Source organism: Crinia signifera, chromosome 1 (assembly GCF_055691185.1).
Source record: "Crinia signifera chromosome 1, ASM5569118v1, whole genome shotgun sequence".
Lineage (NCBI taxonomy): Eukaryota > Metazoa > Chordata > Amphibia > Anura > Myobatrachidae > Crinia > Crinia signifera.
The window spans coordinates 44,725,605-44,740,996 of NC_139217.1; positions in this window are offsets into that span (position 1 = coordinate 44,725,605).

The window sequence follows — 15,392 nt, forward strand, 5'->3', positions numbered from 1 at the left end:
GCTCTCACCTGGGGGAATCAGCGGCGGGCCAGCACGGCAGAGGGGTACCTGGAAGAGCTGACAGTCGCTGACAGTCGCCGAAGTCAGCTCTAGTACACATTACTTTGACACTCTCTCCCACCAAGCCAGCATTACTGTGACATTCTCCCCCTACCCCAGAAAACATTACTGTGACTCTCCCCCAGCAAATATTACTGTGACTCTTTCCCCACTCCCCCTAAACATTAATGTAAACCATAATGTGACACACCCACCCAAACCTTAATGTGACCCTCTCCCCTTCCCCCTCTAAACCTTAATGTGACACCCCCCCCCCCCCCCAAAGCTTAATGTGCCACTATCCCCTTCCTCCCCAAAGCTTAATGTGCCACTATCCCCTTCCTCCCCAAAGTTTAATGTGACACTCCCCCGCAAACATTATTGTGACACTCTCCCCCCCACACTTTAATGTGACACCCCCAAACCTTAATGTGACACTCTCCCCTTCTCTCTCCAAACATTAATGTGACATCCCCCCGCCCCCAAATCTTAATGTGACACTCTCCCCCCTCCCTCCCCAAACATTACGGTATACGGTCGTTTTGTAGACCACACTTAGGTCGACAGTCATTAGGTCGACCACGTTGGGTCGACAGAGGGGAAGGTCGACAGGGTTGTAGGTCGACATGGGTCAAGGTCAACAGGCGCTTATGTCGACATGGGACAAGGTTGACATGGGTTAGGTCGACAGGTAGTTAGGTCAACATGGGTTTTTTACTGTTTTTGAGCCGACATGTCCCGACAGGCGGTATTTCATGCCCCACCATCCACTAGGGCATGGTGGGAGAATAAAATAGTGCCCAAAGCATCACGAGCGAAGCGAGCGTTGCGAGGGGCTGTGGTTCACCTCCAGCTGTGTCCATGTCGACTGTGTCGACATTCGGGTAAAAAAACAGTGAAAAACCCATGTCGACCTAACTACTTGTCGACCTTGTACCATGTCGACCTAAACACCTGTCGACCTTGACCCATGTTGACCTACAACCCTGTCGACCTTCCCCCCTGTTGACCCAACATGGTCGACCTAATGACTGTCGACCTAAATGTGGTCAAGAAAATGATCCACACCCAACATTAATGTGACGTTCCCCCCCCCTCCAAAGCTTAATGTGACACTCTCCCCCCTCCCTCCCCACAGCTTAATGTGACCCCCCCCCAGGCTTAATGACACACTCTCCCTCCCACCCAAAGCTTAATGTGACACTCTCCCCTCCCCCCCCCCCAGGCTTCATGTGACACTCTCTGCCCTCCCACCCCAAAGCTCCCTCCCCACTCCCCAAAGCTTAATGTGACCCCCCCCAAGGCTTAATGACACTCTCCCCCCTCCCACCCCAAAGCTTACTGTGACACTCTCCCTCTCCCCCTCCCTCCCCATAGCTTAATGTGACCCCCTCCCAGGCTTAATGACACACTCTCCCTAGTCCCTATACCTCCCCCCCCCCCCCCCCCCCCCCCCAAAAAATGTGACACTCTCCCCCGATTTTTAGAAGCACTTGCCTGACCTCTCTGCTCCTGTGAGTGTCCAAGAGGTGGCTTCTGCTGCTGCTGCTCTTCTCACTAGTTAGTGGGCTGAGGTTGAGCACTGGCAGGGCTCCTCCAGTGCACACTGTGTGCACCATGTGACTTCCTGTTAGATCAGGAAGCTGGCGCCGATGACATACGCTGCCTAAAATATCTGACAGGGCAGGGCAGCACAGCGCTGAGCGCAGAGGAGAGGGAAGAGCAGGTGAGGGGATCGTGCTGCTGGCTGTCATACAGTATGACAGGCGCAGGCTAAGGCAGCCAGCAGCACACCTGACCTTCCGCTGCGCCTCTGCTGTATTGTCCTCTCCTGTGGTCCCCCTGTGCGCACCTTACAGGGAACATTGCCGGGCGCCCTGGCTGTTTAACAGAGGCGGACAAGCCGTGCAGCGCCCCGGGCTGCTGCACGGCTTGTCCGCCTCTAGAAACGGCCCTGACTGCTTGCTAAGCATAACGCCGTCTGGTAAACGCCCGCCAGGCACTGACATCCAGCGGTTTCATGGGAACGCCCAAAAACACTGTGCGTTCCCCAGCTCCGGCACGATGTCCGCCTCCTCTGGAGCGAAACGCTTGGTGAGTGTGAAACCATCACAAACCATGCATTTCCAAATGCATTAAAGTCCCTTCGCCAGGGGAACCGCTGCCACGGGTACCGCCAGAAAAAAAAGCCCATGGGGCTTAATCATTTTCTGGATTGTGGGAGGAAACCAGAGTACCCAGAGGAAACCCACGCAAGTACGCCGAGAATATGCAAACTCCGCACAGTTAGGGCCATGGTGGGAATAGAACCCATGACATTACACCATCCGTACTGCCCATACTTACAACATACCAAAATATCTACTATGATACAAATAACATTTATTGGGTCAAGGTTGACATGGGTCTAGGTCGACATGGGTTTAGGTCGACAGGTCATTAGGTCAACGCAAGCATTAGGTCGACAGTGTCTAGGTTGAGGGTCAAAAGGCCGACATGGGGCTTTTCACTCTTTTTTGAGTCGACATGTGCCGACAGGCGGTATTTCATGCCCTACCATCCACTAGGGCTTGGTGGGAGAATAAAATAGTGTGCCGAGCACAGCGAGGCACCGTTCCCGAAGCATTGCGAGCGATGCGAGGGGATGTGGTGCACTGAAAACTCTGTCCATGTTGACTGTGTCGACATTCAGGTAAAAAAACATTTCGACCTTTTGCCTGTTGACCTAGACACTGTCGACCTAATGCTTGCGTCAATCTATTGACCTTTTGACATAAACCCATGTCGACCTAGACCCATGTCGACCTTGTCCCATGTCGACCTAAAACCATGTAGACCTTTACATCCTTCCATCAGGCCACCTCCGACTTGCTTGCACCTCATGTTATCTGTCTGTCCCCATTTCCCGCTAGATTGTAAACTAGGGATGTTCATCAACGATATTGCCATCGATCGTAATAGTGCAAATGACCATCGATGGTAGCATATTATGTGATATATGACCATCAATGGTTTTAACTAACGATGGCCATCACTTTTATTTGGTTGACTGGCCCATGGGCCATTAAGAACCTGGGGGTGGGGCTTTACAGGTGTCAGGGGTGGAGCTGTGCTGCATGTCCTAGCACCTTGGGTTATGCTTTGTCATAGATGGTGGGGAAACCATCTGGTTACCCCCCATCGATGGCAAATCTATTCTACAGCATTCATAAACCATCAATGATTTTAAATCATCGATGGTCAATGGTAATCCCTATTGTAAACTCCACAGTTTACAAGCCAAGATAGTGAAATTTTACATACAGGTGTATTAAAACACGGCCAAGGCAAATAAAAAAATTAATTGCGGTTAATTTTTAATTAATTAAAAAACCCAATTTTTGTTTTACACTCATTCCGATTACCAAGATCACCGATCGCACCCACTGATACAAGCCCATCACAACATATGCTCAGTGCGACTCACACAGATGCACGGATTGCCGATAATCTCTGAACTGTGCAAAATTTAAGGTTGCATCTATCTATCTATCTATCTATCTATCTATCTATCTATCTATGTATCTAGTGTTTCTCTATCTATCCAGGGGCGGATCCAGGATAAAATGACAGGGGGGGCACCATGATAAAAGAGGGTTTAGGTGGGGGAGGAGCGCTGTTAGTGGTGCCAGTGTACATGCTAAGAGAGCAGCAGAGAGAGAGAGGGTGGGAATGGGATTAAAAATAGGCCCTGGCATTTAAAGTGTGCAGGCCCACCATGGCGACAAAAGTGAAGGATGTAGTTGTGCGTGCACCGAAGGCATGCTTCGGGAATTGGGGTGTGGCCACTCAACAGGGGGCGTGTCCTTGAGTGTAGTGTACCACACCATATACAACTTCTACACATTATGCAACAAAATACTAGACCCCATTATACTTGCCCCTTACACATGATGCCAAATGGAATGAGCCAAAATTCACATAATGCCACATGGATTGTGTCAAAATTCACATAATGCCACACGGATTGAGCCAAAATTCACATAATGCCAAATGGATTGAGCCAAAATTCACATAATTCCACATGGATTGTGTAAAAATTCACATAATGCCACACGAATTGAGCCAGAATTCACATAATGCCACACGAATTAAGCCAAAATTCACAATACGCTTCATAAACAGGGACATTGTCTGCCAAAGGCGCGCATTAAACATTTACACCATAATGTCCATTACACGTTAAGTTACACGCCATTATGTCCATTATGTATTATGCCAAACATCATAATGCCTATTAAAAATTATGCTACATTAGTGCTGCTTCTCTACATGCTCATTGCCAAGGGTTCCATGCTCATTACCAGAGGTTCCATGCTCGTTGCCATGTAGGATTACATGCTCATTGCCAAGGGGGAATACATGCTCGCGGTAAATGGGGGACAGCCGCCGCCAGGCAGAAGTGATAGCCACTGACACTGGCAGAGCCTGGCTATATTCAGGTCCCGGCTATTTGAAATAATACCCCTTTCACACCAGAAAATGCATTCCCAGGTTGGCCCCTTTTACACCAGCCTAGTCCCTGCATTTTCTGGTGTGAGGGGGAGAGAAAACCACCACTCCCCCCCTATAACCAGTTATCTCATTTCGCCGGTTATATCTTCGGAACCAACTGACCCATTTACATGAGACACGTATCATATTGAAGAACTTTTTAGTGGGCTTTGAATGATTTTGGTCCAGTGAAACTGGAACGTTTGGTCCCAGAGTAATCTGCCCTCAAAAAACATGAACAGCCATGAAATTCCATTCCAAAAAAAAAAAAAAATCGATTTATCCGCAATATCTCTGTAAACAATTGACCGATATGGACCAGCCTGGTATCATATTGAAGGTCCAGCGATTTGGAATTCAATGTGATGCCAGGGGAGGAACTGGCAGCCATCGGAACTGGGTGGGGGGTCGGAATTAACGGGATGCAGTGTAAATCCCAGCGGTCGGGATCCCGGCGTTCAGAATCCCGACGCTGGAATCCCGACACTTTCTCCCTCCGGGGGAGTCCACGACACCCCCGAGGGAGAATAAATTAGTGTGCCAAGCGTAGCGAGGCACCGGGCCCGCTGCGTGGCGAGCGCAGCGAGCCCGCAAGGGGGGGGGCGATCCACGTCCCCCCCTTGTCGGGATTTCGGCGATCGGGATTCCAGCTTCGGGATTCTGAACGCCGGGATACCCGACCGCCGGGATTTAATACTGAATCCGAATTAACGGGTCCCATATTATCCTATGGGGAAAAACGTTACAGATTTGCCAGGCGATATCTCCGGTTCCCGGGGGGGGGGAGCTAGAGACACGGGGCAGGGCTCGTTGGAAAGCCCTGGTCCTCAGCTACAAAAAAAATGACAGGGGGGGGGCACGTGCCAGGGTGCCCCCCCCCCCCTGAATCCGCCAATGTATCTATCTATATATTCTAACATACAGAAGTGAAGATTTGTCTATCCTTCTGTCATCCTATACAATCCACAGTTTACAAGGGACGATTGTTTACGAGCGTACTAAAACATGACCGAGGCAAATAAAAAAATTCCAAATCAAAATTAATTGCGATTAATTTTTTATGAATTCAAAACCACATTTTTTGCTGTACGCAGCATAACTCCGGAATGACTGCAGCAATTTACACCAAACTTGGTACACATATTAGTTACAATCTGAGAACAAACACTATGGGGGTAAGACACCCCTAAAACCCCTAGGGGTGAGGCGGCAGCACAGAGTATTTCAGAAGACAGCATAACTCTGGAATGACTGGAGCAAGTTACACCAAACGTGGTACACATATCAATTACAATGTGTGAACAAATACTGTGGGGTAACACACCCCTAGCGGTGAGACACAGCACAGATTTCAGTATTTCAGCAGATAACATAACTGGAATGGGTGGAGAAATTCACAACAAACTTGGACACATATGACTTATACTAAGTGGGGCAGCAGCAAAGACTACATCTGGACATGCATGATATGTCAGTGAGGACAGGGCTGCATGTGACAGGTATAGTGACATGGGGCGGGATGTTATAACATCCGCGGCCCCCCTTCGCCGGACATCGCATTTTTAATAACGGCATATGCTATAACATATGCCGTTATTCATGCAAGGGACAGCTCTTGCGGTAAGAGCTGTCCCTTGCGATGCGGTGCCGGCACTGGACTTCCGGGTCTGTGACCCGGGAGTCCATCTGCGCATGCGCAGACCCCGGCGCCGGCCGCAGGGCACGCTGGGAGGGATCCGTGACGGATCCCTCAAACAGCGCTGCGGTAAGAAGCCCATAGGCTTCTGCAGGGATTCGCCAGCTTTAGCTGGCGATTCCCTCCGCAGCGCTGACACTGCGGAAGCGCCTTATAGCATATAGAAATGCGGTAGAAACCCCGAAAACGGGGTTTTTACCGCATTTCTGCTATATAGCATCCCGCCCACGATGTGAGGAGGGGAATGTAGATAGCACAAACCCACACACTGAGAGTATACAGTGGCAATAGCAGAGTGCCCCAGCAGCACAGAGTATATCAGGAGATGCATAATGTGTTGCGCTTTAACGTAAACTAATGAAACAACTAATGTTAGTTATACTGTGTGTTTTTTTTTTTTTTTTTTAATTTGTTTATTGAAAATTTTCAAGCATATATACAACATAAAGTCATTGTATAAAGTAATATGTCATATAGTACAAATATACATTATCAGGTAAGTCCTTTCCAGACATTCAATTGACAATTATTTTCCATATATCAAAACAAAAAATAATAAATTAGAGTGTACTCTTACAAAATTTCTCAGACTCAGTATGGTCATTAATATGAGATGAGTTATAAATGCGACTAATTAAAGAAAACAAATATAATAAAGAGAAATTCTTTTCTGTTAACTCGACCCCGCCAAACATATTTTTCTTTACGAAGATTATTATTAACCTCAAACTGCACACCCTACTAATAGTACAATATTACTTTACCTTAATCTCTATTCTAGATATATATATCTAAACATATACACGAAGACAGAAGGGGGGGTGGGAGAAAAGAGGGGGGGGGGGGGAATGGGGGAATGCAAGTTGTTCCCATCTAAAAGCAAGGTCCTATGTGCATATTACTTTTTACTTTTGCCATTGTCGTGTTGATGATATCAATATCCATATCAGAGACATACAAATACATTTTTTAATCATAAACAAGAAGGAAGAATTCCAGAGGATAGAGAAGAGCTTGGATCATCCCATTAAATTGAGTAAACCAGCTATCAAGAGTCATTCATTTCTGAAATAATATTTTGCCTAGTTTTGTCTTCTAAAATATTAATAAATAACAGCCATTTGGAGAAAAATTTGCGGAGTCCATTTAGTTGGTCTAAACGAGCATATTTTCTTTCGAAATACATGAATTGTAGGAGTTTCTGTTGAACATGGGCTAAATTCGGTGCGGCTTTTTTAGTCCAAAAAATTAGAATACACTTGCGGGCTGTTGTGACTATGGTTATGAGAAGGGGGACAGCGCTGGTGTCAATCCTTTCCAGTTGCCACTCATGGAATGATAAACCCATACAGGCTATAGGGGACATTGGCCACTTTACTGAAAACATCATGTTAATATAATTCAAGACTTTACACCAAAACCTTTTAATTTTGAAACAGTCCCACATACAGTGAACAAAATCAGCCTTAAAAGATCCACATTTACAGCAGTGACCCAGTTCCTCGGAAGTCATATGTCTTCTTTGGTAAGGCGTAATGTAAGCTCTGTGTAGGGTTTGAACAAAAACTTCCTGCAAATATGCCGATTTTAAAGCTTTAATTGAGGACATTTGTAGATGGGTAATCTGATCTAATTTAGTAATATATGGTAAAGTTATACTGTGTGTTTAATATTTAAATAGATTTTTATAACAACGCCGGGTATTCCAGCTAGTAATATTAATAAAATAAATCACTGTAATTTCTAACTTTATGCCTTTAAATACCATAATATCTAATGTATTCCTAATAAATACAATATATTAGGTACTCTTTACTTAGTTTTTGTTGGCAGGCAATTGACCTACTGGTATATTTTTGGAATGTGGGAGGAAACTGGAGTACCCGGAGTAAACCCACGCAAACACGGGGAGAATATACAAACTCCACACAGTTAGGGCCATCATATCTAACGTTACCCTTATTACACGCTATAAATACTGAAATACTATACTTTCTTATACCACACAACTTTTTCCCCTGAGAGGGATGGGCTGCGCTGGAGGCGTGGCTGCTCTCAAACAAGGGGTGTGGCCTTGTGCAGAGGAGACATGAACGAACGACACTACTACTGTTTTCATCACTTTGGGGGTATGCCCAGCTAGGCAGCTCCTGAGTCCCCTCACTGCACTGAATAGATGTCATGCGCATGGCACCTATTCAGTGATCACCAGCTGACCCAGGAGACACATCCTGATCACCCGGCATGTACAGAAGCATCACCCTGCAATACTAACTCACCACCACAGCCGACAATAGCGGGTGCTATGGGCACAGCTGTCCCGGGCCCTGGCCTCTGGAAGCTCATTTTGACCACTGCAACCACCACGACTGCCAAAGCTGCGCTCAGTGCGCTGAACAAAGCAGGTCCTGGAGCGCAGGCTTATTTAACCGAGGACACTGGCAGCCAATTAAAATGCTGCATCGGCTTTTGAGCCAATCAGAGCTCACGTACTGGCAGCCAATCAGAGCGGCTGCCAGTATGTGAGCTCTGATTGGCTCACCAGCCGGTGCTGTATTTTAATTTGCCGTAGGCATCCTAAGTTGAAGAAGCCTGCGCTCCAGGAGAGGAGATGGGGGAGCAGGGGGAGCAGGAGCCGGGTTACGGTAAGTCAAGTCAGGAGGGGTCCAGGGGTCCAGCTCCAGGGGTCCGGCTCCGGGGCCCAGGGGTCCGGCGAAATCCATAGGGGCACAAAGCAACACAAGCACAAGGCAAGTAGAGCAGCGCTAATATTAAAATACAGTAATACCAGATGATTGGATTTGTGTATTAATCTTTACTGATATAAAAAATACAAGATGGCACAATAACAATAAAATACAATGGTTAAAAATGAAAAAGAAAAATGACATAACAATGTAAACAAGTTCCAGGCCACTGTGTGGGATTGATTAGTGTGGAAGGGACATGGGAGTGTTGCCACTTGAATACTCAAAATGAGTGCATATTACCAGATCACTGCAACCTGCAGCTTTATCAAAGGTGTTTTGGTGGTGTACCTGACTCAGGTATATATACCCTACTTAATGAGGGAATCGTTAGCACATGTTCAATCCAATCACTGGTATGGTTTACTTCAATACACTTTAAAATACATTCTACTAAGGAGGCAGACATAATTCATTAAAAACAATGCATTTAATCATTGTGGAAAATGAAATTTAATGTAAGAAACTGTTGATTCTACAGAACAAATCAGATCACGTGATCGGAACTCTTTACTGACATAAAGACAAATTCACCTCAATAAAGAATTCCAAGTTCCTTCATAATACTATACATGGTTTAAGATCACTTATGAAATAAGTATGCCCCATTTTGTAGGGAAAAAGCAGAGTTCGTTTATAGAAAAAAGTGAGTGGAACGCAAATGCGTTCCAAATGAGCGGTGTATCTACTTCCGCCTTCACCCCGGAAGTAGACATAGAGCGGCAACGGAAATAGGGGACCTGTGAAAGGAAATTCTACTCACGGGTCTCCTCCGGCGTCGATCTGTCCTCTTCTCTCCACAGTAGTCCCCGGCTTTCTCGGCTCCTGGTTGGCCGCTAGGCGGCCAATAGAATCATTCGGAGGAGAGGCGCGGAAGATGAACATTCTGAGCTTCTCTTGTTCGCTGGTGCAGGGTGATCGTTTTGTTATTATGCCAAGTACCGGGGACTACTGCGGAGAGAAGAGGACAGATCGAAGCCGGAGGAGACCCGTGAGTAGAATTTCCTTTCACAGGTCCCCTATGGATTTCGCCAGACCCCTGGACCCCGGAGCCGGATCCCTGGACCCCGGAGCCGGACCCCTGGACCATGGAGCCAGACCCCGGAGCCGGACACCTGGACCATGGAGCCCCGGACCCCTGGACCATGGAGCCCTGGACCCAGGGACCTACCTACGGGCTCGAGATAGGTAAGTATCGGTATGTGTGGGCTTTGGATGTAATAAAGCTTTATTTTTCGTGTGTGTCAGTGTGTTTATTTGACTATTTTTACTACTGTGGAACTACAAGTGCCAGCGGACCCTTTAATGCCCCGCATGCTGGGACTTGTGGTTCTCCAAGTTCCAGCTTGCGGGGGAGGCTTGCTGGGACTCCTAGTTCCACAGTATTAAACAATAGTTTATTCTTATTTTTACACAAAGATCAGCCCAATGACCACCGCACAGGGTCACTGGGGACAGCACCAGGCTTCAGCCTGGTCAGGTAAGTCCTGGGGGGAGACCACTTTATTGGGGGGGTCCCCACTCCCCCAGGGCCCCTGGCCAGGCTGACTGGTCAGTAGGCTGAATGCTTTGGCTGCGGGACCTTATCTAATAAGTGTCCCCCGGCTGTGACAGTACCCTGCTGGCTGGTTGTGCCTGGGGCTGGTTCTTAAAATACGGGGGATCCCTACTCATTTTGTCCCCCGTATTTTGGGAACCAGCCCCGGACCTGGAGCCTGGGGCTGGTTTTAAAAAATCAGGGGAACCCCTATTTGTCGGGTTTCCTGATTTTTTTATACCAGCCCCGGCTCTTTCAGCCTGGTGCTGGTTACGGCTGTGGGGGGGACCCCACGCTGTTTTTATTAAATTTATTTATTTATTTCTCTATTTTTTTTACACTGAAGCCTGCACGGATCTGACTGATCCGTGCAGGCTAAAGCCAAATGCGACAGGAAAATAAAGTGTATTTTCCTGCCGTAATTTCCCGGCCATTTGCGGCCGTTTTACGCTAATTCAATACGGCCGCTTAGTAAATCAGGAATCACCATTCTTTTAAATGGTGATTTCTGTCGTATTCTATCGATGGTGTATTCATTCGTATTTGTAAATACAAATACGAATGTCCCATCAAGAAGAATACGAAAATTCGTATTTTTGGCATAATAAATGCCAAAAATAGGTATACGCCCCCCCCAAAAAAATTTCACGAATTTTTGTTAGTAAATTTCCCCCGATATGTCATTTAATGGTATAGCACATTATATGACATTATTATAAGTCCAATCAGAACCGAAATCTCATTGCATGCCATACAATAATGGCGTGCGATGCAATGCGATTTCACTACCCTGAATAGCCCACTACGCAAATGCCGTAGTGGGCGCTGTGATAATACACAAGTATTGCTATGGTCCAGTCCATGCTCGGGTGCACAGAGTCCTCATTTCCTCCCACTCACTGACAGTTGTTTATTTAGTCCTGGATAATGGACACTCACAATAGCGTATCAGCTGCTTGGAGTAAACAGGGACATTGTCAGCTTATTTGTCATTATGTATAGTAAATAGTAAAGTGAAACCTGTCCTTTCATGGAGATAGAAAATCACTTCCCTAAATCCCTTTACATATCTAAACTATCCCCTAGGATTATAATGGCAGTGTGCTATAGGGGACGGGATTGCAGGGGCTCAACCATACCTCTATATGGACTCATATTTAGCGGGGCAGTTCCATGTCGATATTGCTCCATGCATTGGGCGCTGTCCAGGGGCGTAACTATAGCACCGCAGCCCCCGCCACCGCGGGGGGGCGCTGTGCATGTGGGGGCGCCGGGGGCTGCGGTGCTATAGTTACCTACCCCCCAATCCCCCGCAGACTTACGTATCTTGCTGGTCCCGGCGGCTCCGTTCTTCTGATGAGGACCACAACAAAATGGTCGCCCCCATATAGCAAACTGTTCTCTGAAACTGTCTGCTGTACGGGGACGGCCATTTTGTGGTGGTCCTCAGCAGATGAACGAACGGAGCCGCCGGGACCAGCACGATAGGTAAGACTGCGGGGGAGGGGGGTAGCATAGGCGGCGGGGCGACGGGGCGACCGGGGGGGGTGCTCGACGGGGCGGCGGCGGGGGGTGGGTATGTGCGCCCCCCCCTAACGGCGGGGGGACGCCCAAAACGTAGCTACGCCACTGGCGCTGTCATAACCAGGATGAAACTTAAGGCTAGTGCATGAATACACCATACATACCTCCAAACTGTCCCATTTTTTGGGGACTTTCTTGCATTCCGCCCAGGGCCGGAAGTGTTCCGGGGTGGGTGGCAGAGGGGAGTACCCCCTGCCTGCTGCTACTCTACTCAGCATAGCAGTGGAGAATTGCCCGAGGAGTGGGGGCGTGGCCAGCAGCTTCCACAGCGCTGGCCATGCCCCCATAGTTATGAATCCTCATGAGGCTGCGGCCCTCTGGCATGGGCCACACCCCTTTTCTGGGCGTCCCTATCCCCAGGATTTAAAAGTTGGAAGGTATGGCATAGTCCTGTGCAGCATAAGATAACATATGGTACTTGTGTAGTTTCACGGCGGCAGTTACGTAGTCAGAGTAGTGTCCCTGTCAGAATCAGCGTAGTGTTCCCGCGGCCAGCATAGTCAGCCTAGTCAGTACATTCGCGGCTATCCGGAGCTTACGTAGTTAGCGTAGTCAGTCAGCATTACGTAGTTAGCGTAGTCAGTCAGCATTACGTAGTTAGCGTAGTCAGTCAGCATTACGTAGTTAGCGTAGTCAGTCAGCATTACGTAGTTAGCGTAGTCAGTCAGCATTACGTAGTTAGCGTAGTCAGTCAGCATTACGTAGTTAGCGTAGTCAGTCAGCATTATGTAGTTAGCGTAGTCAGTCAGCATTACGTAGTTAGCGTAGTCAGTCAGCGTTACGTAGTTAGCGTAGTCAGTCAGCTTTGTGTCACCACTTATTACATTGTGTCAGTTATGGCTGCAAAACACCCCCACTTTCCACGCCAGTCCAAAGCATGGCAAGCGTAGCGAGCCCCACGAGGACACTGTACGTGTCCTCCCAACCTGTTCACACCCCCACTATCCACGTCGGCGTGGAGTTGACTTTATAAAGTGTGGCGAGCACAGCGAGCCACCGAGCCTGAAGCGTGGAGAGTGCAGTGAGCCCGCAGGGATAGTGGGGGTATGAACAGGTCGAGAGGACGTGTACCGCGTCCGCTCGCCACGCTTCGGGCTGGAGTGGATAGTGGGGGTTTGAAATGGAGGCATTTGCCAGTATGTAACATGGAGCACTGGCAACTGCATCCACTATTGTGCATGAGACGCACTTGCTCACTGCACCCCCCCCCCCTTTGTGCATGAGGCGCATCCGCTACCGAACCCCTAACCCTGTCCGTCTCCCTGAAGTGGACACGGGCAGGGTTGCCGTACCCTGCCGCAAGAATTACAGAGACGCACAAGCGTGTGAGACGCTCATGCATCTCAGACAGAGGGAGCGCCTCTCCGCCGGCGCCCGCATGTTCACCCCTACACTGGCCTGCGCCAGCGCAGGGAATCTGGCGGTTACCGGCGCTGTGTGAAAGGCACTCATTAGGCTTGCCAGGGACAGTACGGTGACTACGCTGCCTGACGGGGACACTACGCTGACTACGCAGGGCTTGCCACAGGGACACTACGCTGAGTGCGCTAGGCTGCCATTGGGCTACGCTGACAGCATAGCCTAAGGTGCCGCCATGAAACTACACAAGTACCTAACATATATATATATATATATATATATCATATATAATTCAAGTGCACAGTCCACACAGCAAGTCCAGTCGCCTCTCCTGGGAAGGTAAATGCGCGCTTGCAGGGCCCCACCGTCAGCTGCTGCTGGGATGCCACTGGATTGTGCTGTCCTTATTTTGCATCCCGCCCTCTGTCATCCCGCGTCTACTGTTCCACCCGCTTCCAGTTGCACAGAGGCTGCGGAGGGCGATGAAACTGTGAGCAGAGGGGAAATGTAAGCAGAGGCTGCGGGCCGGTTGAAATGTCAGCACGGGCCGCAATTGGCCCATGCTGGACTTTGGACATACCTGGAGATTGGTCCCTGGATAGGTGGGCCCACTATGGAGCAAGATTGGTGTATTTTCACAAACCATACCCCAACCACGGCCTGCACATGCTCCACTACCACCAGTATCCCCTCCTCATTGCGATACCCCCCCCCATGGCTGATAATATTGACCAACTCCAGGAATTGCCACTACAGTGCTTCCTGCTTTGGGACCTCCCAGCGCTAGTCAGACAGTCAATAGTTAGACATGCATTAGTTAGACATTGACAAAAGTTAGAGATGTGTATGCCTCTTTCACATCACAAAAATAACCTGGGTCGACTCTGGTCTCTGAGGTTTCCAACCCGGTTTAAAAGAAAGTGTGGAAGTCTAGGTACACACACGCCATTTTGTGATAGTATGGCCGCCATTTTGGTTCGCAGAGTTGCGCAAATAAAGTTTCCATACCCGAGTATGTGTGACAATGTGGACCAGAAGAGTAGACATACTATCACACATAAATTCATAATAACACACTTACACGAAAGGAAATATAGTTAAAAGGTTTAGAACGCCACACATAGCTTAGTTAGCCCTGCACACATCTGTCTGTATCGTGTTTAGTATCGTTCCGCTCAGCTCATCATGCAAAGTATTCCGGTCATTGCGAATATTTCGCAATGTACACTGTCCGATAGTTATGGACATAATCCATAATTCCAGAGACAGTTTCTGTTGTAAGTAGTTAACAAAGGAAACTAGCTCAAACCGGTTCTTATCCTTGCTGACGCCGAAACCACCAAACAAAGGACTCTTAAAGTTCCCTCCCCTGCACCTGGTCAGACCAGGTACAGCGTCTAACCTCCAATCACAGTGGACCGGACATATGATCTCTGGCCAATGAGAATGGCCTTTTGACCTCCCCCTTCTGACCCTATAAGATATGCGACCCAGAGCAGCCAGGGTCTCTTCGGCACAACTACTTTCCCTGGACCTTCCTACCGGACTATCGCTCATTCCTGAACGATAGTGAGCTCTGACCGGACTGCTTTTCACATACTAGATGACCACGGTAAACGGTTGCATTTTCACGGTATTTATTCTTAAAGTATTGTTGGCTGATTGTGTTTTGTATTTGTATTCTTTCCCCTTAGCAGAGTTTGTTTAGTATTCATTGTTATTGTATTGTATCACTTGTTATACCTGTTTATTCTTATTTCTGTAACCCCCTTTTGTCCATTAGGGACTTTAATACAATCTTTTTACGGAGTTCTAACCTCCTTACTTCTATTCAGTGGTCGTGTCTAGTTATTCGCATAATAGCGATAAGGTACATTAAGGACTCTGTCCTTACATT